The following is a 23,924-nucleotide window of genomic DNA, read 5'->3' on the forward strand; positions in this document are numbered from 1 at the left end:
AAACCACTACTTCTCAAAAGTGAAGTATGGAGGGGTTATGGTTTCTGCAGTAGGAAGGAGAAGGATTATCTGAATGCTCATAAAAGTAAAGAATAAGGACCGATCCTCATATCTTCATTGGGGTAAGAAAAAAATTAATCTGGGACTCAGGACTATTACATTTAAAAGGAGGAAAAAAAAAATCTGAAACAAAACCTAAGAAAAAAAAATCTAGATTTATAAAATAAACCAAATATTCGTTAACTGTATCACATACTCAAAAAGATGGAAAGCTGACTTTTGCAAATGTGTGGTAGATAAAAGGTATTTTGAATAAAATTGTACTTCCCTTTTCAGTATGCAGAACTGAAGTATGTGTTAATCCAATAATGTTTTTAATATGCTTTATGTCTCTTGAGGAAAAGATACATGGCTCATATTTGTGACAGAACATAACAAAAAGTGTGCTATCGCTTGGTCTTGTTGGCTGCACACCCTGTTTTTGCTATGTTAGTTACAGTCACTATCCTTTTCCACCTGCTTCATGATGGTCAAAAGTTAAATTCCTGTCCAAAGCTTGTAACCAGTAAACAGACCCCATCAAACACCCAAAAAATAATTTTCTGTGAAGGTCAGGTTTGGGTCCTTCACACCAGCAGGCCTGACCACAGTCCAGCTCACCAAAGCTGCTCCGAGGAACCACAGGATGTTTGGCAGGAGTACAGTGACTCCACATAATTGCACATTCAGTGGTGCCATGAGTCTGTTGGTGAGCTCCAGGACACAGAAGCTACCGAGTTGCCCAAATTTGTTACTATCCTGCATGACAAAACCAAGCAGGTTTTATTGCATTTCATATCCCGTGATGTTACAGAATCTGTGTTAGCAAATTTAAAAGCAACCACCACTGAAAGTGGGTATTCACTGTGAAAGTCATCATGGAAATGTTAATGAGACAAGTAAGGACAGGCTGGACCACAGGTACAGCAGGCTGGTGTTCCACGGAGGTGCATACGTCATTCAGATGGGATTTCTGCAAAGCACTAAGAAACTTCTCTGTGAGCTCTGCCTGCCCCCAGCCGTAGGGAGAATGCTGTTGTCTGTAATGCTACTTCAAGTGATCAAAAGGCTGTCCACTAGACTGGGCTGAAATACAATGTGAGAAAGGGAAGGTTATCTTGCTTGATATACAGAAAGTTAAAAAATGTGTTGATGATCAGACTTTGAAAATTTTCCTGCTCACAAGCCCCTTGTGATGTTCTCTATTATATGTGCAGTGTTGCTGGGTTTAGTCTCCAGCTTTGCAGGTAGCTTTCACCAAAAATAATCATAAAAAATAATAATCCCAATTGACTTTCCTTGGTTGCAGCCTCAAAAAAGGTCAAGGATTAAAGGAAGTTGGGAAAAACAGAACTAACCTTCTGCTTGCAAGGGTGCCCTGACTACATTTGGGAGGAAGGATGGTAAAGAGAGAGTGGAAGAAAGTTCACTCAGCCCTATCCCATAGCTGCAGAAGTAACTGTCCCAAGGAAGGGGCTAAATGACTTCCATGTACAGGGAATTCAAGGCTTTACATTTCCTGAGCACTGCATTTCCCTTATCGGCTTTTGTAAATAATTGTCAAGATGCCATTAGCTATGGTATTACACAGTAGCCTTCACCAAGTCAGCCCTTTCCATCTGTATCAAGCAGGATAATATATTTCAATGTCAAAAGGAAAAAAAGCATTAGGCAACATGATGGCAACTGCAACCCTTCTAGATATATTGCTCCATAAATACTAGGAACCACTACAGTAGAGCTTTTATCAAATCCTGGGCCTGAATGCAAGAGACTGTGGCTTCCACAAATCAGAAAAATGGTATAACAAATCACTCTTCCTGATGTCATATTATTCTGAGCTGCCATCCCTAAAGAACACAGGATGGTCAATAGTTGGTATGACAAATGGACCAGCCAAGGCAGTATCTTTGCGACATACACTCATCTCAGGTTAATCAATGTAAAGGGAATAAAATATCCGACTCTTTGATACTGTTATTCAAAGCTCCTGTTTGGCAGAGTACTAAAATATATATGGCTAATTTGGAATTCAGATTGCCTTCAGCAGCAGCCTTTCTGTGATTAAAGGTAGGCATGTATTTAAATGCCTTACAGAAATGGAACTTAGAAGGGAAAATGGGCTAATAAACATTTAGGATTCTGAGTTGACAGACTGACCAATTTTAAATTCAGACAAGGTTGGTGCTTTTCATATTATAAGAAGGAAGGTACATATCGTTCACACTTGCTACTTTGGAAGCAATCATGCTTCCTCTGTTGGCATTGCTGTTCCATAATTATTTCCCTTATCCAATTAAGGCTGCAGCTAAAATTCACCTCATAAATCTTTCACCCCCCAAACAATTCAATTGCTTTTCCTTACCTCCACTGCGATTAGCTGAGCATGCACTTTTAAAGCCTGTTTCTTCCCCACATTCAAATGTGGGGTCATGTGCTGACTTCAACATGAATTTTCAAGCAAAATTTACTGCCACTTTGACTTCCATGAACGGGCTGTGAACCTGTGTGACAAAGCCGTCATGTAACCAAGGGCACACAATAACAGTGATACATTTAAAGGAAATACAGAGAGATAGTTAACACCAACTCCCATGCAAGCTCATTATCCATGGCTACCTGACTGCTCCATGGCCAAAGATTAAGTTATTATAGAAGAAGGCTTAGAAATGGGTGATATAGACTACATGTATGTTGTCTGAAACATAATGGCCTCCACATATGTGTAGGCTATTATTTGCTAAATAAAGTTTAGAAAAAAGCTTGTCCTAGGAGCTGTGACTCATCATCTTTATCTGTATCTAAATTCATACCAGCTGTTGTACAACATCAAACCTGCCACTTTTCAAATTGCTGGAACGATACCAAAATGAGGTCCAAAAAATGATGTATCTAGTCTGTTGTTTGGGTGCAAAACTATAAGAGCACTGCAACAACTCTGTATGCATCACTTAGCATAAATTCCAGACAACGCATTTGGGAGGGTCTATTTGATATAAAGCAACCTTTGAAATTGCAGCAGTCTATGGAAATTTAAATAACCACTCTGGTTTGGTTTTAGGAGACAGACAGAATTTGCAGGGCTAGCAGTGAATGATGATGGAGAAAGAAGCAACACTTGTAATTTTATATGTAGAATGAAAATGTTTTTACAGAGAAAAAAGTGTTTGAGGTGAGGAACTTATTACTGCATGGTACTCTTTCCAGTGCTTTTAAGAGATGACCCTAGATGAAGGGACATATTGTGGAAAGGGACATATACAGCAGTAAAAATATTTTATATATATTGTTGTACCAAATATAATTTCTCTGGCTGATTCTTCTGAATTACATAAAATAATACAGCAAGAACATGCCTGCTTGAAATAATTTCCAACTCAGTAATGAAATTAGAATCATAGAACAACTAGGGTTGGAAAGGACCTTAAGATCATCTAGTTCCAATCCAAAATGAAGGGGTGCTGAAACACCAAATCCTATGTTTTGATGGCAGCTCCTCCTGGTTTTAGCCATCATGATAGCTGTGCTAATGCTAGCTCCTACAAATAGGATGGCTTCTGATTTCTTTACCTTGTTTCAAGTAGGGGAAATCTGATAGACAACCAAGGAACTTAGCAGGCTTAAAAAAAATAAGCAAAGATCTTTTTTCTCCTGTTTCGAAACATGCAGTAAACCAGAGTTTTTAAAAGGAAGAAGGACACTAACTCTAAATAAACTTTACAAAATACAGTATTTTTCAAAATATGGTTTGCAAAAGAGCTGTTGATAGCAATAATTCCCACTTCATTACATTCTTAATGATGCTGAGCCATCTTTCTGTGGGATGAGACAATCCTCTCATTGGAGAGTGAGGAAGAATGGTGAAGAGTGGAGAGCTTTGTGTTTGGTTCCCGCATATCTTCCAGTCTTCAATTCTCAGCATTTTGCTCCTATGGCTATATTTTCTTACTGTTTATATGTGCTTTGATCCTATTTTGAATGGGCCAGTCTTTAACTTGCTCTCATCCTGAATTTTTCTGAAAAAGAATCCTTCCTCTTTTTTTCTTTATTCATTGAATAAAAAGAAAAACTAATTCAGATGGTTGCCTTTGAATGACTCTTGCTTTTTAAACTTGCAGTTCTGAAATGAATTGGTTTATTGAGGTGTGTCACGCTGTTTGAATATCTCAAGCAATTCCATAAATTTTGTAAATTATTATGCAATTATTTATATTTTAATCAGTGACCATGTACTTTTTGAATTACTATAAAAGCCAGGCAAGGATCCTAAGGTTTTATGTCAAAGTATTTTTCCTTTGGGAAAATTTCGTCGACATTGAAATGCCTGAGAACTCTTCAAATCTGATATGCACAGACCTTTTAAGTATTCACTGAGGATGAATGTGATAATAGGGAAAAGGAGTGAATATATTGTTTGAGAGACCAAGGGAGCACATAGAACATAAAAGGTTACACTATCTCTATCAAAGATTTCACTGTGACTGTGGCAGAAATCTTGTATCCAGGTTTGGAATCCGCAGTTCACAAAGATCAAGAAAGAATTTCAAGGGGAAAAAAAAATCCAAACCCCAAAACAAGAAGACACTTTCTGAGTTGTTAGATTGCTCTATCCTAACAAATTCAAGTGGTCAAATATCAGAGGAATGTGGGAAAACTGATGAAGTTAAATGATCAAAGCCCAAATGGGGAGCATAAAAGTGGTAACACAAAAGGTTCTTCAGTCTTACACATTTAACAAGAAGTAAGACCATATTTATTAGAGCTAGATAAACATCCAGATTATAATCTTAATTAAATACTACTAAGATTTTTGTGAATTCTTCCACTGGCAGATTTTTCCATCAAGATTGAAAGTGTTTGCTGTAACTCGTGTTCTGCTTCATATGGTGGCCTCTGGCTCTTTGTGGTATCTATTTTTCAGAATATCATTCTGTAAACATATGTCAGTATCAAAAAGTCTGAACTAAAAGGAAGCATTTAAGGTAGACTGTATTCTTAATATATGTCTTTTTAAGAGATCTCCATGTTCTTTCTTTGCATTCTTTGCATTTGCAAAGAAAAATTGCTGAAACTTTTACATTTTCTGTAAAAATTGTGCTAGATTTCCTCTTTTTGATAAGCCCTTTGAGTGAAACCCTGTTTAAAAGCTGTATACTGCAGACATTTTGAAAAACATAGCCTGTTAGAACCACAACACAGTGAAGCAGTCACCCATTATGTATTCAAAGAATGTATCTTTCTCTCCTTATTTGTGTTTACTGTATTTATTGGTGTTCTAACACTTGAAAGAGTAATTTCAAGTATGGTTATGCTATACTGACACCTTCATGATACTGTATCTGTCCTTTTTAATAGATGTTCTTCTAATTTGTTTGTGATATATCCTCAGCAGAATTTATTGTCTTTTCAGGGATTAATGGAGGGAAGCCAGATTTGAAGGAGTAGGGTTTTCATTCCTCAGTGCATGCAAATATTTTCTTACTGTGTACACAGTCTCAGTCTACAGTTATGGTGGGGATTTTCTTTTCTTGGGGGTTCTCTGTTTCATATTTTACCATGGAATGCTTGGCACATATCTTTTCCTTTTGCTTTTTCTAGACATATTTCTAGCATCTCTGTACATTCTGTGATTTTCCAGGAAAAAAAAATAATTGATCATATGCTTTCTGCTGGCCTTAGCCCTTTTTCTACTCCCTAGTTTATGTGCTAGAGTTCAGAGGTGTACACTATTACTTGTTTTCTGTACAACTACTGTATCTTACCAGTCTGTTAGAAGTTCTTCTCTTCCATACTGAAACTATAAGGTGCCCACTTACAGCAATACCATAACAGATTTGGCAGAACTCTTGATTTTAATCAGATTCCCAGATCCAGATGCTCTTTGGGGAAAATTTAGGTTAGGCTCTACACAGTTCAGCATGGGTATACATGGGTTTGAAGTTCAATTTATAAAAGCAATTTATATTGCAAGTAATATTTGAGTCTAGTTATACTCTACACTTATTTCCCTGCTGATCCCTTTCTGGCCATCTAGGTGCAAATACCCATGCTTTTATCTGTCTATGGAAGGATCTAACAGATGCCTGGATCTGCAGCACAACAGCTGTTCTCTGACAATTGCTCATTATCCAAGTAGAAACTTAGGCCTCTTCTTTTAGAGAATCTGTGAATGAGCCGATAGAGAGGAAAGAAGGTCTATGACCCTGTATGAGTAAGATAGAAATATTTCTTTAGCTTTGAATGGGTTTTGATTTGAGCGCTCAGAGCTGTGAAGCATCCTGGGGAGTTGTGAGTTAGCTAGAGGCTGCAACTTGTTCAGCAAAGTGGCAGTGCTGAAGACTGAAACAAGTGAAGTGTACAGGAGGAAACTGAAATTAAAGGGAGCCCAGAGAAACCACTGTTGAATTTTTCTGGAGTGAGTAGAAAGATTACTTGCTACAGTTAGTATATGGAGTAGAAAAGTTAGCACACTGTCTTTAGCTGTGAATCAAGACACTACACAAATTAGGATGGGACAAAAGAGGCAGAAATCTCATCCCCCAGTTTTAAAGATGTTTGAGCAACAAATGGTACTGCACTATGGTGCTCCAGCAACTGAACAGGCTTGTTTGCCACTGTTGCAGACCAACAAGGAATTGGATCTGCTAGTTACAATACTGCTAGCTCCAAATCTTAACTAATGGGACACCATGAAGTCCACAAGTATTTTCATGCTAAAATAAGATAGGAGACATCAAAAGGGTGCAGCTCTGGAAGGAATACAGACATTGGGCAAATAAGGCAAAAGGCAGGTTCTGGGAGACTATAACCATCTTACAAGTCAGGCAAGGAATTAATTTTCCAGCTGAAAACTGACCTCAAGTTTCAAACGTTGCATTGGACTATATCTTGACCTTTTTCTAATGAAAGGAAAGCAGGGTTTGAGACTCTCCCAAAGCAAAATTGTTAATGAGACCCGGCTCGGGAAACAAAATGAGAAAGATTTCCAATGGCTATCAGAAAACAGACACACTCCCTCATCGCACCGGGAACCTAAATCCTTGCAACAAAGGGGGTACTGCAAGTCTCAAGAAGAGGGGCTGCTGCATTGTGTTAACTGGGATTTTACAAAGACTACTAATATGAGAACTAAGTAATTTCTTTTGCACAGTATTTCAAGATTTTTAAATGTAGCTTCATGCAAATGAAATTTTAGATGCTGACATTTTCAAACAAAAGGAAAATAAGGAGATAGGACAACAAGAAACTGAAGTTGGGGAGAAGGGAGCTTACTGAATTCTTCCTGAATTATGTCATCTTTCCAGGGACTTCAGATACCCAAGATCATGAAATAATGCTGTATAAGGCATTGATCCACAGCTCTTTAAATTGAGGATTAACATTTTTCTTGGTATGTCCTTTCTATCACGTATATTATGTACAATCAGTCCCTTGACTATTTGGGTGAACCTATAACTACAAACTGGTTTAGCTCAGACTGCCACTGTAATGGCAGATCTTGCTTTCAGGTTGCAGGATGAGCCCTTATTCTCTGGCAACAGTTTTCAAGTTACGTTCACGTTACCTCAAAATGAGAGTCCATAAGTGGAAGCAGTAAATGCCACACATCTTTAACCCTTTTACATTTTTATTTCCTTTAATTTGGAACTTCTGTCCTTTTTTCAAAACCATTGCACCCTAGTAAATTGATAATCTGAAGATGGTTAAGAATAGGGAAGTGCAATGATTTCAGTTAATATAAACATCACTTGTTTTTTTCTCTGCCTCAGTGTTACTCTATTCAAAAACTCTCCTGAGCACTTACTGCAAAATAACATTCTGCATTTTAGAAGCTGCCAGAGAAATAAGCCAGTCTAAATAAATTAGGTATTTCAAAGATACCATTTACAAGCAATACAAAAAGTTTTTTGGAACTTGTGATACTAATAACAACTGCTGTTTGTTGAACAAGCAATTAAGTATTTTCCCAGTGAAGCACTACTCAGAGCTGTGGCAGATTATTTTTAGCGCTCACAGACCTTTGTATATTTGTTACACCAAAAAGGCAGTCAAGCAGTGACACCCAGTGGCTCCAGAATTCTCTCTTCATTTTCTACCACAGAGAAATCTTGGGTTTATCTCCTTGTTTAAAATCCAGCATTACTCAAAATGGGTAAACAATTTCCTGTTGAAGAGGTAGTCAGAATCCAGTAGTCATACGTGGTAATCTGGACCTCTCTGCTTGACTAGGTAACACTACATGAAATATTGAACTACCATGAGTAGGGATACTAATCAGCTCTGTGCATTCAGGGAGCTACTCAAGAAATACATGGAAATACACTCTGCAAATAAGCATTTAAGTCAGCCTTTGAATGATCAAGGGTAGAAAAATCTGTGCTTAAAATCCTTCACCTGTCAGAGACAGAGAGAATTCTTAACCATTTTTAAAGTCTTTGAAATTCATGAATGGAGAACACAGTGTAGGTGCAAAATTCTATTAATATGTATGATATCAGTAAAAATAAATAAGAGGTGATATTAGTACTGGCAGTTAGGATGACAACTTGACATTCCCGAAGTCATCTGGAACTTAAACTGCAAAGTAAACCAAAATTCTGACAAAACAAATCTTCCTATCAAGCCTGACTGAACTGTAATTTCCACAGAGGCATACCTTAAAAATAAATTGCCTGCCTAACATGAGGAGTAAATATAAGAAATCTCATTTTGTAATCACTGTGTCTCCAACATAAACATGACATTTTTCTTTTTTCAATCAATAGCCTTGCTTTATCCAAACAAGCAAAATGTCTTAGTCACATAATGCTGATGACCATAAGAACAAACTATCAGATCAGACAGCCTTTAAAATATGGTCCAATAGCTGTTCTCAGTGTATGCCTCTGCCTGGGAATTATATGAAGTATTTGTAACCCCTAGAAGGTGCAGAAGAGGAATCTTAGCAGACTTCTTTGTTTTGCAGAGATGCTTCTCTACCAGTTCAGTGTAACCAGATGGGTGTATGGAAATGAAGAGGTCCAGTATATCTCTTCCAGCTATAGGCTATATGATCTGATAGAAGTTTTATTAACTGAGCTCAGGACAAAGATAATGAAGCTCATGTCCATTACACTCACACATCTGTCTGGATGCTTTGCCCCTCGCAGCCACTGCAGAGCACAGGGGTCTGCGCAATTTGCAGGTGCTGGGTCAGTGGTGGGGGGGTCACTGTTGCCACCATCTCATCCAGAATAGTGATAAGGAGGGGACTGGAGCACAGAGGCGAGGTGTAGAACAGCCCCAGTGCCTAGAGCCCAGTAGAAGTGCACAGGGGAGTGATCCCCAGGAAAGATGCCCTCAGCCCGCCCCACTTCCTTCATTCTCCCACAGTAAGGCACCTTTTAGGTCACAGAACTCCATCTCCCAGAAAAGCCATATCTGGCTACATGCATTGCCATTACAATGGCCTCCTGATATCACTGCTTTCTGTTTCAGGTCCTTATAAAGACAAGGCCCTGGTAGCTGGTCCACAATTCACTTAGGGCTGAAGCCCTCAGATGACAAGTGTGCTTGGTAGCAAGAGGTCCCTGAGCAGCAAGGAAGGTGGCTGCCCTTTGTGTGGGGGAGCAGAGACATAGCTGCAGGAACCATGGAGGAAGAGGAGGCAGTGTCAGAGGCAGGGCACCATCACTCATGGCAGATGGTGTGGAGCCCATGGAGGTGCGTCCACCTGAAGATGAAGAGCCAAAGGAAGTGTATCCATGGCTCCCCTCCATGATGCCATGGCAGCAGCTTTGCAGGAGTGCCTGGCCAGCACTCTGCTGTCAGCACAGCCTCCACCTCTGGCTTTAACTGGGAGGCTCAGCCTCCACTCCTGGCCATCCTGAAGGCTCACCTATAACATCTCCCAGCAAACAGACATTATTTTCATTGCCATGGGTGGTGTGAGCCCTTTTCTCCCACCACCACCTCTCCTGACAGAGTGTTGTGAACCACAGAGAAAGAGAATGAGACAACCTGGATTCCACCAGGCTGCTGCACCAAGAGTTGTCGTTCAGATTGCCATCAAGGTTTCTGGGGCCTAGAGTTAGTGTTTCTTCAGTCTGGAGTTGCCTTACCCAAATTTGAGCCACCACAGCCTTGTGGAAGGTGGCTTCTGTACCATGATCACCAGCACGAGTGATCACAACAGAACCAAGTCACACCATCATCAGCAACAGCCCCATAGGTGAACCTTGTTCTGCTGAGCACAAGGCAGTAGTCCTCCCACTTTGTAGTCTCCCCCTGCCCATGCTTCACTCCTTTGCTATTAGGATACTGTGGGAGACTACCAAAGACAAGGTAAACTGCTCTACCCTTGTCCCACATGGGCCAGCCAAGCAAACTCTTAGGTCAAGCCTAGCATGATCCGCTCTTAGTGAATTCCCACAGGCTTCCACCACCTGATAGCTGCTGCTGGCTTGGGCAAATGTGTTTCCATTCAAAGGAAGCCAAAGCATGTCACCCCATGGGTTGCAGCAGGTAACTTGTGGCTTCCCTTTAACTTCTGCAAACCTGTTGCAATATCACAACACCTATACCTTCTTTTTTTCTCCTCCTATTTAAGGGCAAATTTAACATCTGAATTATTGTGACCATAAGAGCCATCTATCCAATATTTTTGTTGAAATAGGCTGGAAAGCTGTTCTTACCGCAGCACAGCTCATAGTTCAATCAGAATGTGTCTTTGCAAAACCATCACCAAAGGAATTTTAAAAATATAAGATATATATGTATCCTATAGCTATTTACAGAGATGGATGAAAACCACAGGACAGCACTGAAGAGAAAAATTTCAGTGAGAATGGGTCTTGGCTTTCTCAGAGGCTTGTTAGATAACAGCTTCAAGATCAGGGATGTCTCAGGATAGAAAAAACATTTGCTGACTGCCCTCAGTTAAAAGGCAGAGGAGACTGAATTCCCTTTATGTGACAAGGTTTTGGAACCTGAAGGAGGCTGCCAGGTGTCTGAGAAGACACCAGGAGCTTCCCCCATGTAGGACAGACCCAGTGCTAGCTGGCTCCAAGACAGGCTGACTGCTGGCCAAAGCTGAGCCCATCTGCGATTCTGGTGGCACTCTGATAGCAATGGGAGGGAGCAGTTGCATCTACTTAGAAATTCATAACAACTCCCAAGCCAGAGGCCTGAAATAAAAACTCCCTCTTCTTGTTTTTCTTCTTCAAAAAATACAGTGGAGTATTTGCTTTGGACAACAGATGCTGATAAGGCTTGTTTTATACTGAGGTGCCAGCTGTTCCTTATGTTCCAAAAACAATGCCAAACCTGCTGTTATGAGACTTATTATAGTGTCTTTTATCCAGGGGTAGGTTGTTCCAAGTGGGCAATTATTCCCACTGAAGTTTTTCCTCTTTTTAACAGACATGAGGTTTTCTGCCAGAGGTCATTGTTGTTCTCATTACCTGTAGTGACTGGGTATTTGGAGTAATAAGCCATATGGCATTCTATAAAGCAGAACTACAGGTAAAGAACAAACAGAGCATCAAGTGAAAAGGGAAGTTTGTATTTCCGTAACTGTAGCCACATTTTCACCTGTATTGATTGTACAAAGGTGGGGATCACGGTACAAACACTGCTTTCAGAGAAAACCAGTTTTTCTCAGCAGAAGTGAAGGCTCTTTCCTGTGTACAGGAGTGCTCTCCCACCTCCGTAAAATGACAGAACTTACGACCTTGCAAGAAAAGCATCAGTTCTCTCTGCTTACATCTTCATGAAGAACCAGCTCAGAGAAAGCCTTCATACACACATTTGATTGATCCCATCTCTCACTTCCAACCTACCTCCTGCCCCAATCTCATCTATAACTCACACAACCAGATTCTGGGGTGGGTTCGGTTTTTTAGTGTCAAGAGCTTGCAGCCCCTCACAATATCTGTGCTAGTACGATTCACAGCAACTGCCAAATACCTGGAACCCATCCCTCCAGCCCTCAAACATCTACTCACAGTCCAGTCACTCCAGAAGTACATACCCCATGAGCCAGGTCCTTACTCAGAAGTTTGTGAAAATCCCCCAAAACTTAAGTTCCTAATTATGTCTCTTTTGGAGGAGTTCAAAGCACTTTTTATCTGTAAGCAGCTGGTTTAAGAAAGACAGCCTCTGTAGCATTTTGTTTCTCAAACTTGTCCCTCCCAGACACATCAGGATATTTCAGGAGTTTCCAAAGTGACTTGCTTTTCCTATTTCCATAACAAACAACTTTGTTTTCAAATGGAGGAAATGTATTTTTTGTCCAGGGATGAAACCTTGGAAATATCAGTGTAGCAGATGCTAATAACTCAGGAGTCAATATTGCTGGTGGGAGTTTTTCTGTAACACCTGAGCACAAACATAGGGTAAAAACTCAAATTCATCTGTTCATTTAACAAAGCTCAGCCCAGCAAACATCTGATCCTGATCTGCACAGCTCTCTACTGGACATTATTTGAACTATTGTTGTTGCAAAGACAGCAAACAGATAGGAAGCCCTGGAATTAGTAAGGTATAACACCAGCTGTAATCATCGGAGTTTCTCCACTTTAAACTCAGCCTGCATTTAACCACTTCCATTAAATGATTTCTCTCCTGTAGTTACAACATTCAATGCTGTCCCTGAAAAGGCTGAACTAGCTAAAGATACGCTTCAACACTATTTACCTGAGGCTTCATATTAATAAAATGTTCTTCCGTTCTGCAGCATAGTTTCTTCTTGCTTCAACCATGAATATTTGAGAAAGAACTGCTGTATCATTTTAAAGCATGACAAACATACATAACATTAGGATGATCACTAGCAGTATCAATACTCTTTTCAAGTTAGTGTACATTATTTATACAGATTTTATATCCAAAAGAGAACAACTACTACATTCAGTGCTTGCCTTACTTATGTTTGCAAGAAAATGGATCAAAACAGGACACCAGCACGTTCTGAAAAGAGGCAAACCCTGCTATTGTCATGTAATTCACCATCACTTCTTTTCATCTCCATTTCCTTTCCATTGTTAATGTAAACCTTACCACTTCTTCAGTCAAATCCCACATTTCTCTGGGCAGCAGAGACTTCAGGAATTTTGGGGTCTATATGCATACACACACCAACCTATACCTGAAAAATCTCTTATAGCAACATTGTAAAATACCCCAGTTCGAACAAACAAAACCATAAAAATAAAAATATCTTACAAGTGGCTTTTTATTTACAACAAAAGGACATGGACCTGCTTGAGAAAGTCCAGAGCAGGGCCACAAACATGATCAGAGGAGTGGAGCACCTTTCCTATGGAGACAGGCTGAGGGTTGGGCTTGCTCAGCCTGGAGAAGAGAAAGCTCTGGGGAGACCTCAGAGCAGCTTCCAGTGCCTAAAGGGGGTCTAAAGGAAATCTGGAGAGGGACTTTTTATAAGGGTGTGTAGGGACGGGACAAGGGGGAATGGCTTTAAACTGAAAGAGAGATTTAGGTTGGATATAAGGAAGAAGTTCTTTACTGGAGGGTGGTGAGGGCCTGGCACAGATTGCCCAGAGAAGCTGTGACTGTCCCATCCCTGACAGTGTTCAAGGCCAAGCTGGACAGGGCTTGGAGCAACCTGGTCTAGTGGAAGGTATCCCTGCCTGTGGCAGGGAATTGGAACTGGATGATTTTTAAGGGTCCTTCCAACTATAACCATTCTGTGATTCTATGATACTTACAACACAAAGTTATTTTTCCCTCCTTAAACACTAAGGTTTTCATTGCAAAAAACAAAATCTGCACAGGACTATATGGTTTACTGAGTGACACATCTACATTGAAAGGAATGTTTTTGGCACTTAAAATGATATTGCTTCAAAACTATGGGTATTCTCAGCTGGTTGGAGCAAGAGGCAATCAATGTTTATTTAAACACACACCTGAAGTGAATGCTGTTAATGAGGATAATTGGCTCTGATTGAGATGACCAAGATCCTGAACACTTTCTGAGCAACAACCAGAAGTCCGTGTGAATCATGGAGCATTGATGCAAGCTTATTTGCTGGTAGATTGTTTAACAAATGATTTGGTAGCTTATGCATTTAAATTATTTTTTCATTGTCATAATAAGTCATAGCCTAAAACATAGTACTCTGGAAACACACAGACATGGAAAAGTGTAAGCAAATACTACAGCTGAGAAGAGAAATTTTAACTGGACATTCAGGATCCCCACAATTATCTTTCCAGACTTTAGCAGAAAGAATCTACACTGAGAGTAAAACTAAAAGATTTGGGAAAGGAAATTAAAGGTATTGTTGACACAGCCAAAGCCAAATGCAGTTGCCCCACCTTCAAGCCTAAACAGGGATTCCTACATGCAAGTCATGTCTTTGTACCACCCGCGTGTCCAAAGAAGTGGTGCTTCTAAGTGTTATCAGCTGGGTATTTTGTCCTGCTCTGAAAGATTGTTACAAGAAATGAAGCCCGACATCATGGACAGGATGAACTCAGCAGCTTTAGAGGGATTGGTCCATGCACTAAGGAATGGTATCTCTTTCTCTCTTTGGGTGTGTGTGGTTGTATATATCTGTGTGTGTATATATATATATATATATGTATATCTGAGACAAGAGTGATGGTATATTGAAAATGTGGGATCCGAGTATGACATGAATGCAATAAGGGGTGGATACTGTCCTGGGTTCAACAGTAGCAGTCATTTTTCTCCTTCTTAGTAGCTGGTGCAGTGCTGTGTTTTGACTTTCAGCCTGGGAACAGCGCTGATAACATCAATGTTTTCAGTTGTTACTCAGTAATGTTTACTCTGACCAAGGACTTTCTGAGTCTCATGCTCTGCCAGGGAGGAGGAGAAGCCAGGAGGAAGCAGAGACAGGACACCTGACCCAAACTAGCCAAAGAGGTATTCTATACCACAGCATGTCATTCCCAGTATATAAACAGGGGACAGTTACCTAGAAGGGCTAGATCACTGCTCAGGTCTGGCTGGGTATCGGTCGGTGGGTGGTGAGCAGTTGTATTCTCTCCCCTTGTTATTTCCCTTATCATTATTACTATTGGTGGCAGCAGCAGTGGTTTGTGTTATACCTTAGTTACTGGACTGTTCTTATCTCAGTCTGTGGGAGTTACATTCTTTTGATTCTCCTCCCCATCCCTCCAGGAGCAGGGGGGCAAAATGGGGGAGTGAGCGAGTGGCTGTGTGGTTTTGGGTTGCCAGTTGGGTTTAAACCACAACATCCTTCTTAACTTAGCTAATAGCTGTATTCATCCAATTTCTGTTAAATGGCACATTGCAAAATAAAGCCCTGTTGCCTCTAGCTATAAAGAGATTTCAGGTGAAAGCCCTAATCTTTGCTATGACAAGGGTTTCAGGTGAGGTTCTATTGTCTTCTCTGGTGAAGGTGGGTCAAGAGGAGCTTTAATAGCAGGGAGCTTCTGGTACAGAATGTAGAGTTTGGAAAAGCATGCACATGTGAGTGGGTTAAAAAGAAAATACAGAGTAGTACAGGCTGCTCAGAACCTGGTAAGGAGACATTTTAGTCTTAGTACGTGGGTTTCTGTAGTTTATGTATCACAGCATACAATGAAAGCCCCCCAGGTAATCTGGAAAATCACAAGTTGCATAAATTTTGAGAAAGTGTGAGCAAGTTGTCAGAAATTGGATATTCTTAAGAAACTTTTTTTAATAGTCTGCATTGCAGTCAGTATGGACTGATTGAAAAGGCCATCACTTCGAGCTAAAATAAAAAAATCTCAATTTTATCTAAACAGAAGATGATTTAAAAAATAAGCTGTTTTCTTCTTTGCCTTTTTCTTTAAATTTTATTTTGGTTAGAAAAGACATAAAATAAGCTAGGAGGCCTACTTGTCCGTTTGAATAGAAAGCTAGTTGGGGAAAAAAATAAGGGAGAGGAGTAGTTCAAAGAAACCATCTTACACAAAGTGCTAAATCCTTTAATACTTCATGGGATTGAATTTTGGGTGGCTGTTGCCTAATGTTAGTTTGCTAGAAAATGCTACAAAATAAAAGTTAACAACAATACTTCTGTGGTTGATGTTCCTCTTACTTGCTTTTGCTTAGTCCAGCCCTAAAATCTTTCCAATTAAGTTCATCATACCAGCAATGGTTGTTTAAATACAGGTTGCTGGTTTGTAACTACCTTTTGTTCTTTAGGGTAAAAAATGGTCATGTTTATCTAATTTGAGTTCATTTCCTAATTTGCCTTTTCATTCTTTTCACTTCTAGCATTTTTACTTGCTCTTGAAATTTCTGTTGCTAATTATTCTGAAACATAGCTACCATTACCCGTTTAAAACAAAAACATTTCTAATGCCTTGAATCATGTATTCTGTTATTGGCTGCATTATGAAGTCATAGGGATTAAAAAAAAAAAAAGAGAAAAACCAGTTTATATAAACAGCTTGATATTTTTAGAGCAAAGGGTCAAGCAGATCAGCTTTTAATTAGAAACAGATTAAACTTTGATCACTCCTGCAGAGCTCTCCAGCATTGACTGAAGGTAATCCTTACAAGCTGCGGAGTGAGTGCAGTTTGCTAGTGACTTTATATCTAAAATTGAAGGTCAGCGAGTCAGCACGCTATAGCTGGGAAGACTTAGATCCTACTGGGGCATGGACACAAATAATGTGCTGCTGGGGAACAGAAAAGAACAGTCCAAACTACAAATCAAATGCTAAATTGCTCCTAAGCTCTCAAGATCAGATCACTGATTTATGGTAATGTATGACTATGTCTAACTGACATAAACCCGGGTAGTATTGTAGCTCATATCCGAGGGATGGAAATAATAATCTTCATTTCTGTAGGTTTTGGTGACATAAGATAATGGTAGCTTCAAAATAGAATGAAAAGGATCAGGAGGTTTGAGTAACTGTGTATGTATCTGTCATCTGTCTTAATCTTTGAGATATTTATGGTGTTTCTACAATGATTAACTGCTTCAAATTGTTCCATCCATTTTGTTGGATGTAGCAAAGCTAAACCTCTACTCTAACGTTGTTAACAGTGAAAATAAAATAACTAAGCTTTTGAAGAAAGCTGGGTATGAAAGCACAGTCCTTTGTGCTCTTAATTCATTCTGTTTTGTCTGTTTCTGAAAGGTCTCTCTAAATGCTTAAGTGGTCTCTGTGCTCATGAGAGTGTACATTACTTAATAGTGCATACTGTGAAATCTCACTGAAGTTTTCTTCTAAGCAGTGCCGCCCAGTGCACAAGTCTGCTGACCTAAATTCTGTACCCAGCTCTGGGGCAACCAGTTTTCTTATTTCAGTTAAACTTTTCTTGGATACCTTGCCCTGTAGGAGTACCACAGGTACATGGATTTTAGTGGAATTATGTTATTACTTGCTGGTAGATGATATACTGGCCTATTTAGCTCTAACTAAAGGGCATAGTGATTAAATAGCACAAATGGGAACAGGCAGTGGTGACTGCTGTAACCCCCTGAACATCTTCCATGAGAGAGACAGTCAGGAAAGCACTACACTTGATGCTTTTCACTTACCTATTCAGACTCAAATGCACTTAAGTACTTGAGATTGAAAGAAAATTACTTTTGGAAGCAGCCTGGGTTCATTAATTAATTGAAGGTGTGTGTCAACCTATATGCAGTCCTGTCAAAGTGCTGTCAGGCTACCTGGCAAATTGTGTGAAGTGCTAGAAAAACACATCTGTTTACATCCTAAGGCAACCTGTTTGGTTCTCAACTTTCTTCAATTTAGTATTAATCTTTCATGTTTAACTTTTGTATGTTAAATTTAAGTTAATTTACCTTGGGTTTGGTTTCTTTTTGAGGGTGGGAGAAGGTGGTATTTGTATCCTACTCTCAAGTTATCAGCTTTAGAATACATGAGTTAAGACTATAGACAATAGCTGTTCCTGATACTGAGCTTTGCCAGAGAAAACCTGACTTCACAGAAGCCAGCTGCTCTGCTTGGTAAGAAAGTGATTTTCAAGGATTTTTTTAAACCTAATTTTACAGGAAAAGAGGAGAAAATGTGAGCAGAGTACATGTGCTGAATTCCGGTTTAGTTTTTCAGCCAACTGTATAGAAAGAATTTGAAGGAAACACAGGCAGATGAGGTGGATTTTTCAACTTCTTTTCAACTGCACGTTGACAGCAGTCCCTGGTCTCTTGTTCAAACCGATGTGCTGTCACTGGCGTTTCACCGGCTTGCTCTACTTCATGTTTATATTTGCGACAAGTTTTTCCTGGCCTTAAGGCCGCGTCCTTCTCCCAACTCGGCGCTACCCGATAAAACCAAGTGTGGGGAGCGGTCCCTGTCACTAGAGGGAGCTGCATATCCAGGTTTTATGATCGCTATTTTCCCTCCCAAATAACTGATAGGTAGCACTCCGGGGTGCGGTGTATCCAAAGGGTTTTGCTGCCGTTGTGGTTCTGAACTTTCCGATTAGTTGTTGGATGTGTCTGATGACCCTGATAAGAGAAAAATAAGAGACTTGGAAGTGGATAGGGGATGTCTCTGCCTAGATAAAGTTTGACTGGAGATGCAGTGTGTGATTTTTATGAGCTGTTTTCTTTGAGCTTTGCTTAAGTATTTGTCTGCCTGTGACATCTTCTGGCTTTTTAAGATATACACAGTTCCATTTTTTAAATTCATTTCCATTTAAGTCATTGAAGTATAATATCCGTGAATGTTGTTACTTACCTTTTGCTGTAAAACACCAATAGATAATCATAGGAGTTATGGTATCTGGAAACCAAGAGACTGAGTTATGGTGCTGTGGAAAGAATTAGATATGCAGCTTGAAAAACACCTGAACCCCAGTATTATTTTGCTCTTCCTTTCCACAATAAAGAGCAATAAATGCTAGAAGAGTTTGCATACTTTCCCCCTTTTGACCCCAAGTCTGAAGTCGCTGTTTACAGTTCCTGTATCTTGTTAACGTTAGGTCTGTGATAGGTAAAGCAGCCAAGTGATGACCTTGAATCAGAACAGACATCACAAGCCCAGGTATTTGTTTCCAGCACTAGTTAGCACTCACTGTTTGCCCTAAGATAGCAAGTTAGCTTTTCTTGTGGTAATTTTTCATTTAGAAGCTGGCCTGCAAACCTGATCTGATGCAAGAAAGTAAGCTAAACCATGGAAAGGTTGCAGATAAATTGAAAGCAATTTTGGTTTCAAGAATAGCTTTGACAGGATCCACATACCAAATCATCCTGTATCCTCATGGCTTGGAGCAGGAAAAGATTCAAGTGCTTGGTTAAGACTCACTTTTGAAGAACTGCTTCAGAAAACAACTGACTTGTTTTGCTCTTGCAATGTGAATTCTGAGGAGAGATTATCATCTATAAAGGATATAATGGTTTAGGCTCTGACCACCTGGGCAAAGCTTAATCAAGGAGGTGAAAAATAGGAGTCACTCATGCTGTGTCCTGTGGTAGGAACTTGGATTTGTGGAGTCTTCTTGGATACTTTTTTCTGCCTCAGGAGTGTGTGCATGAAGTAGCTAATCATAGTTTCCCTTGGGCTGCATTTGAGATGGAGGGATTTATGCAATCTATCTCCACCTCTTGGAGTGGTATTCAGATTTCACAACAGAGAAATAAACTGAGGGTAAGGAATGACTATTAAATGACTCCAATTTGTTCAGCTGAAACTGTTGTCAGAAAGTCTTTGTTTAGGATTAGGGGTTTTGACAATTATTGATCTCTCTTATGTAAACTTCGCTTCAACCTCTTAGTGGTCTTGGCACTGAAATTTTATCAGTGATTTTCTCATTACCCTCAGCATAATACCAGTTTTGTCTACTGAAGACTTTCTCTCAAATGGGAGCTTTCAAGTCTTAGTCCTTCAGTCTTGTTCAACCCCAATTGATTTGATTTCCCATGAATTAAGCCTTTTTTTTTGCTAAGAAAAATAAATCTGGGGAAAGTGATTTTCCTCAGTATCCTCTATAATGTTATAAATGTCACTCATCTGTAAAAATAATAATAAAAGCACGTCACAGTTGCTAGCACATCATGACTGAAACAGTGTCATCCAATGCTTAACACCATGAGCTACTACTGTGTAGGTCAAGTCACTCTTTTTGTTCCAATAGCATGACTGCTTCTGCTCTTTGGCTTCATTTCTCTCGCTCAAAAATAGTGGATTCTTCTGGTCATTAGGGTATTCACAGAGATGCAGAAGGAATGGGTTCAATTCCTACTGTATTTGACACAGATAAGTGTCAGATCTATTTTTGCATTTGCCGCGACAAGTATTTTTAGGATGGCTTTGCGTTGGATTGGAGCCTCCTAAGAAACTGTGTCATAACCATGGTCAAAATTACAACATTATCAGAAAAAAGTTTCCCTATCAAAACAATACTATCTTGCCTGGGGGAGAAATAAAAAACTGACCAAATCTTGTGAGCACTATAAGCTCAGGCACCAACTTTCTTCCATGTATTTCAGGTATTTTGATATTCTCTGGTTACTGTATTAGGACCTCCAATTAAGAATAAAATTAAATAGCCCCTCTCCTTCTACTCTGGTGGCTGAACAAATAACAAAATTTGGAAGTATTTACTGGTGTCTGTTGGGAATTCAGGGTAGTGAGAGATGCTTCAAGAATCACCTTTATTTCTATGTATTTTGAGTAATAGGCATTCTCATAATAGCTTATGGCAGAATATTCCCTTACTGACCTCTTTTGGCACAGCACACTGCAATTCCTGAATTATTTTATTCTCTCTTTAGTGCTATTAGTCCAGCTAGTATGTTCTCTGCTGCCAGTGGAAGTGACTGGTGATAACCTTAAAATAGTGTAGTCTGACTGTACCTGCTGTCTGTTTTACCATCTATTCTTTTTGTGGGCCTCTGAAAATTGGGGCAGGTAAGCATCACAAACCCTGGCTATCAGTTGGCATGGGAGCAGCCCAGTTGCTCAGCACAACTACAATGGGTGAAATGAGCTGTGCCTTGTCATCTGGTCTGTGAGTGATTAATTCTGTAGCTGTACTCTTGAAAGTCAGGTACGATTCCTCTGCATATGAGACAGATGAATACTTTTGTTCCACTGTGTAAATGCTTTAATTTCTTCTAACTTAATCAAAAGTGAGCCATAGCAAGTTTTAGCAGTCTTCATGGGGAAAAAAATGCAGTCAATATCTTTTGTCATTAGATTTGTCACTTTAACCTGTGAAGTTGGGCTTGGTTTCATTAAACTTCATTAATTTGTTTTACAGAATATACTTTGACACCTCAGTGAAAGGTGCTTTCTTGTGTTGTTTTTTTTCTAAACAGAACTGCTGATTGTGTAATTTTTTGGGTTGGGGGCTATGTGGTTTTTTTCTTTTGGCTTTTTAAATTACAATGTTTACAAGAACAGCAGAGCTGGGAGGCTTTGGAGCATCACCAAATTGCATCATCAGAAAGCCTCTGGATCGATATCCTAATTAGCACCTCTCAAGAGGAGGTAACTGCCCCAAATTGACACTTTTTGATGCTGTGCAAATAAAGGAAAAGGGTTGCAGGTCCATAATATGGCAATTTTGCATCAGTAGACCAACGATAACAAAGGGAAAGAATCAATACAGCAACTGACTTCAGAAGAAAAAGACTCCAGTATCTTTTCTGACACATCTGCTGAATCTCTAAATTTTTTAAATACTTGGGTTTTGGTTTTTCAGGGTAAAATTGCCTAGTAGGAAGGGTCTGAGTCAAATTAGACTCTGTTGCTCTACCCATATGTGCTCTGTCTTATCCAGTGTGACAGGCTTTGGTCCAAGCTGACCCCTAGGTAGAGGGTGACAAAAACTAAGGAGGAGAAAGTGTGGGAATATCTCAGCAGGAGGCTTCATACTAAGGAAGGATTTGCTTTGGCTGCTTTAGTTCTGTGGCCCTTCTCTGCAAGGGAGGGATCAAAAGTCTGCCACTCTGGTTGCTGTATCCAAAGCATTGGTAAGGATAATTCCACCCTCCCTCCCCCTAATGAATGTTTATACAAACATTAATTCCTGATGGCACATAACAGCAAGCAGAAAGCTGTGAAAATGAGCTTCTTTCATAAAATGAAACTTGTCAATTCATCTCCTCCAGAAATCCAAAGTGTGATGGTGCAGTGTTGGTCACTTTGTTGCCCTGTGAAAAGAAGTCTTTGTTCTTCATAGTGTTCTGGAAGTCAAAGGTTAAAGGCTGAATTCTTCCTATGCCTTTTCTCAGGCTGAATCTGACACAAGAGATCAACCAGATCCAGGCTTTTTGTCAGAAGCCCTTGCAAAAAAAGGATGAGCTCAACTCTGGAATATGTGAGAGAAGACAGGAGATAAATGATTGATAGGAGAAAAATTGTTTTTAACATCTCTTTCATTCTGACATATAAACAAAGCATCTATTTGTTCATTTAGGTTTCCTTTTTTAGTGTAAAACCAAGTAACAGAGGGAAAACTTTCAGTCTTCCTAAGGTGGTATTCCACTTCCTTGCAAGTGTGCCCGGAGTACAATATCTCACCTCCAGCACTACTCTAGACCCTCACAGAAAAGCCCTAGATCTTTGAAATTCTATGTGTGCCATTATGTTTATTAGAATAAGTTCTTTTGTTGTCTTGTTTTGTTTCCCAACTAAAATGGCACCTCTGCCACTTAAATACGTTAGAAATGGTTGCTTCTCTCTTCACCAAAAGGAAGAAATAATGCTGAGGGTTGGTCATCATCACTTCATTCCAGCCTTTCTGCTATTTTTAGACTTGTCACACTCAGTCTTCCTTGAACAGATTGCATGTGTGTACAGGTAAATGATTTGCAGGCAATTGAAAGCCTAAGATTTAAAACTAAGCTAATGTTTGAATTCATGTAGAGCTGTCTGTGCTGTGCAGGTCCTTCAAGGCCAATCTTAACTTCAGGTAATAACAAGTGATACTTGAGGATGAAACTTTGCATCTTACTATTTATTAGCAACTTCTTTTTACAGTAACTTTATCTACTTGTATTCTTGTGGAATCTCAGGCTTGCACTGAAATAACAAATATATCCTATCCTCTAAAAACACTTTAATGTATTATTTCTGGAAGTGGTCCTTGGGGTAACCCTGTAATGAAGACACTCTAATTTTCTGCCCATATGGCTTTCTGGTGAACAAACTGTTATGAAATCAAAATAAAAGCTCTTCTAGAATGATTGAAAGGCATTTAGGGAAAGGCTTTTACCAGCCTGGAAACAGGACACTTGCCAACGGCATCCACTAACAGCTGCTTCTGAACTTTATGTACAGCATTTCTGAAAACATTGTATTAGATTATGTAGGACTGCCCATTCTTATCCAAGTTCCAATTTTCAGAGTAAATGGTTATGGTGAAGTTTAGAGTACTAAATTAGTAAGTAGAGTACTATAATACTCCATTAGCTAGTAATACAGCCCCTTTGTATTAAACCTAGAGCTGGAATTCAATAAAGAATTGTAATTTAAAGGACAGTTTGAAACAGGTAATGTTTTATATCATCACAATTTCCTTGTGAAGTTTTATCTTACAGGCAGCATAACAGCACTGAAGCAGCTGCCCACATCTGAAAGAAACTGTGACAGTATTTGTTGATGGGGTTAGCCCCTTTTTTAAAAAGCAGTGCATGTGTGCATATAAAGCCCCCATGCTTTTATATGTAAATATATATTTATACATCTCAGCTGTCATAACACTCCCAGGGGTCTAACTGTGAATTTTTAGCTGAATTGCATCTGTCTGGAAGTTCATTATTCAGCAGGTCCATATGCTGTTGTCATCCACACCTGAACCAAATGCAGATGTGCTGAAGCCTCATGACTTTCTGAAACCTGGATCTCTAACAAGGGTCATGGTTTCACTTTCTCTTAATGAACCCTGTTATTACATAGTGAGACATTACAAGGCACTGTTGGACCAGAAGGCATGCACT

The sequence above is a fragment of the Melopsittacus undulatus genome, chromosome 1, assembly GCF_012275295.1.
Source record: "Melopsittacus undulatus isolate bMelUnd1 chromosome 1, bMelUnd1.mat.Z, whole genome shotgun sequence".
In the NCBI taxonomy this organism is placed as follows: Eukaryota; Metazoa; Chordata; class Aves; order Psittaciformes; family Psittaculidae; genus Melopsittacus; species Melopsittacus undulatus.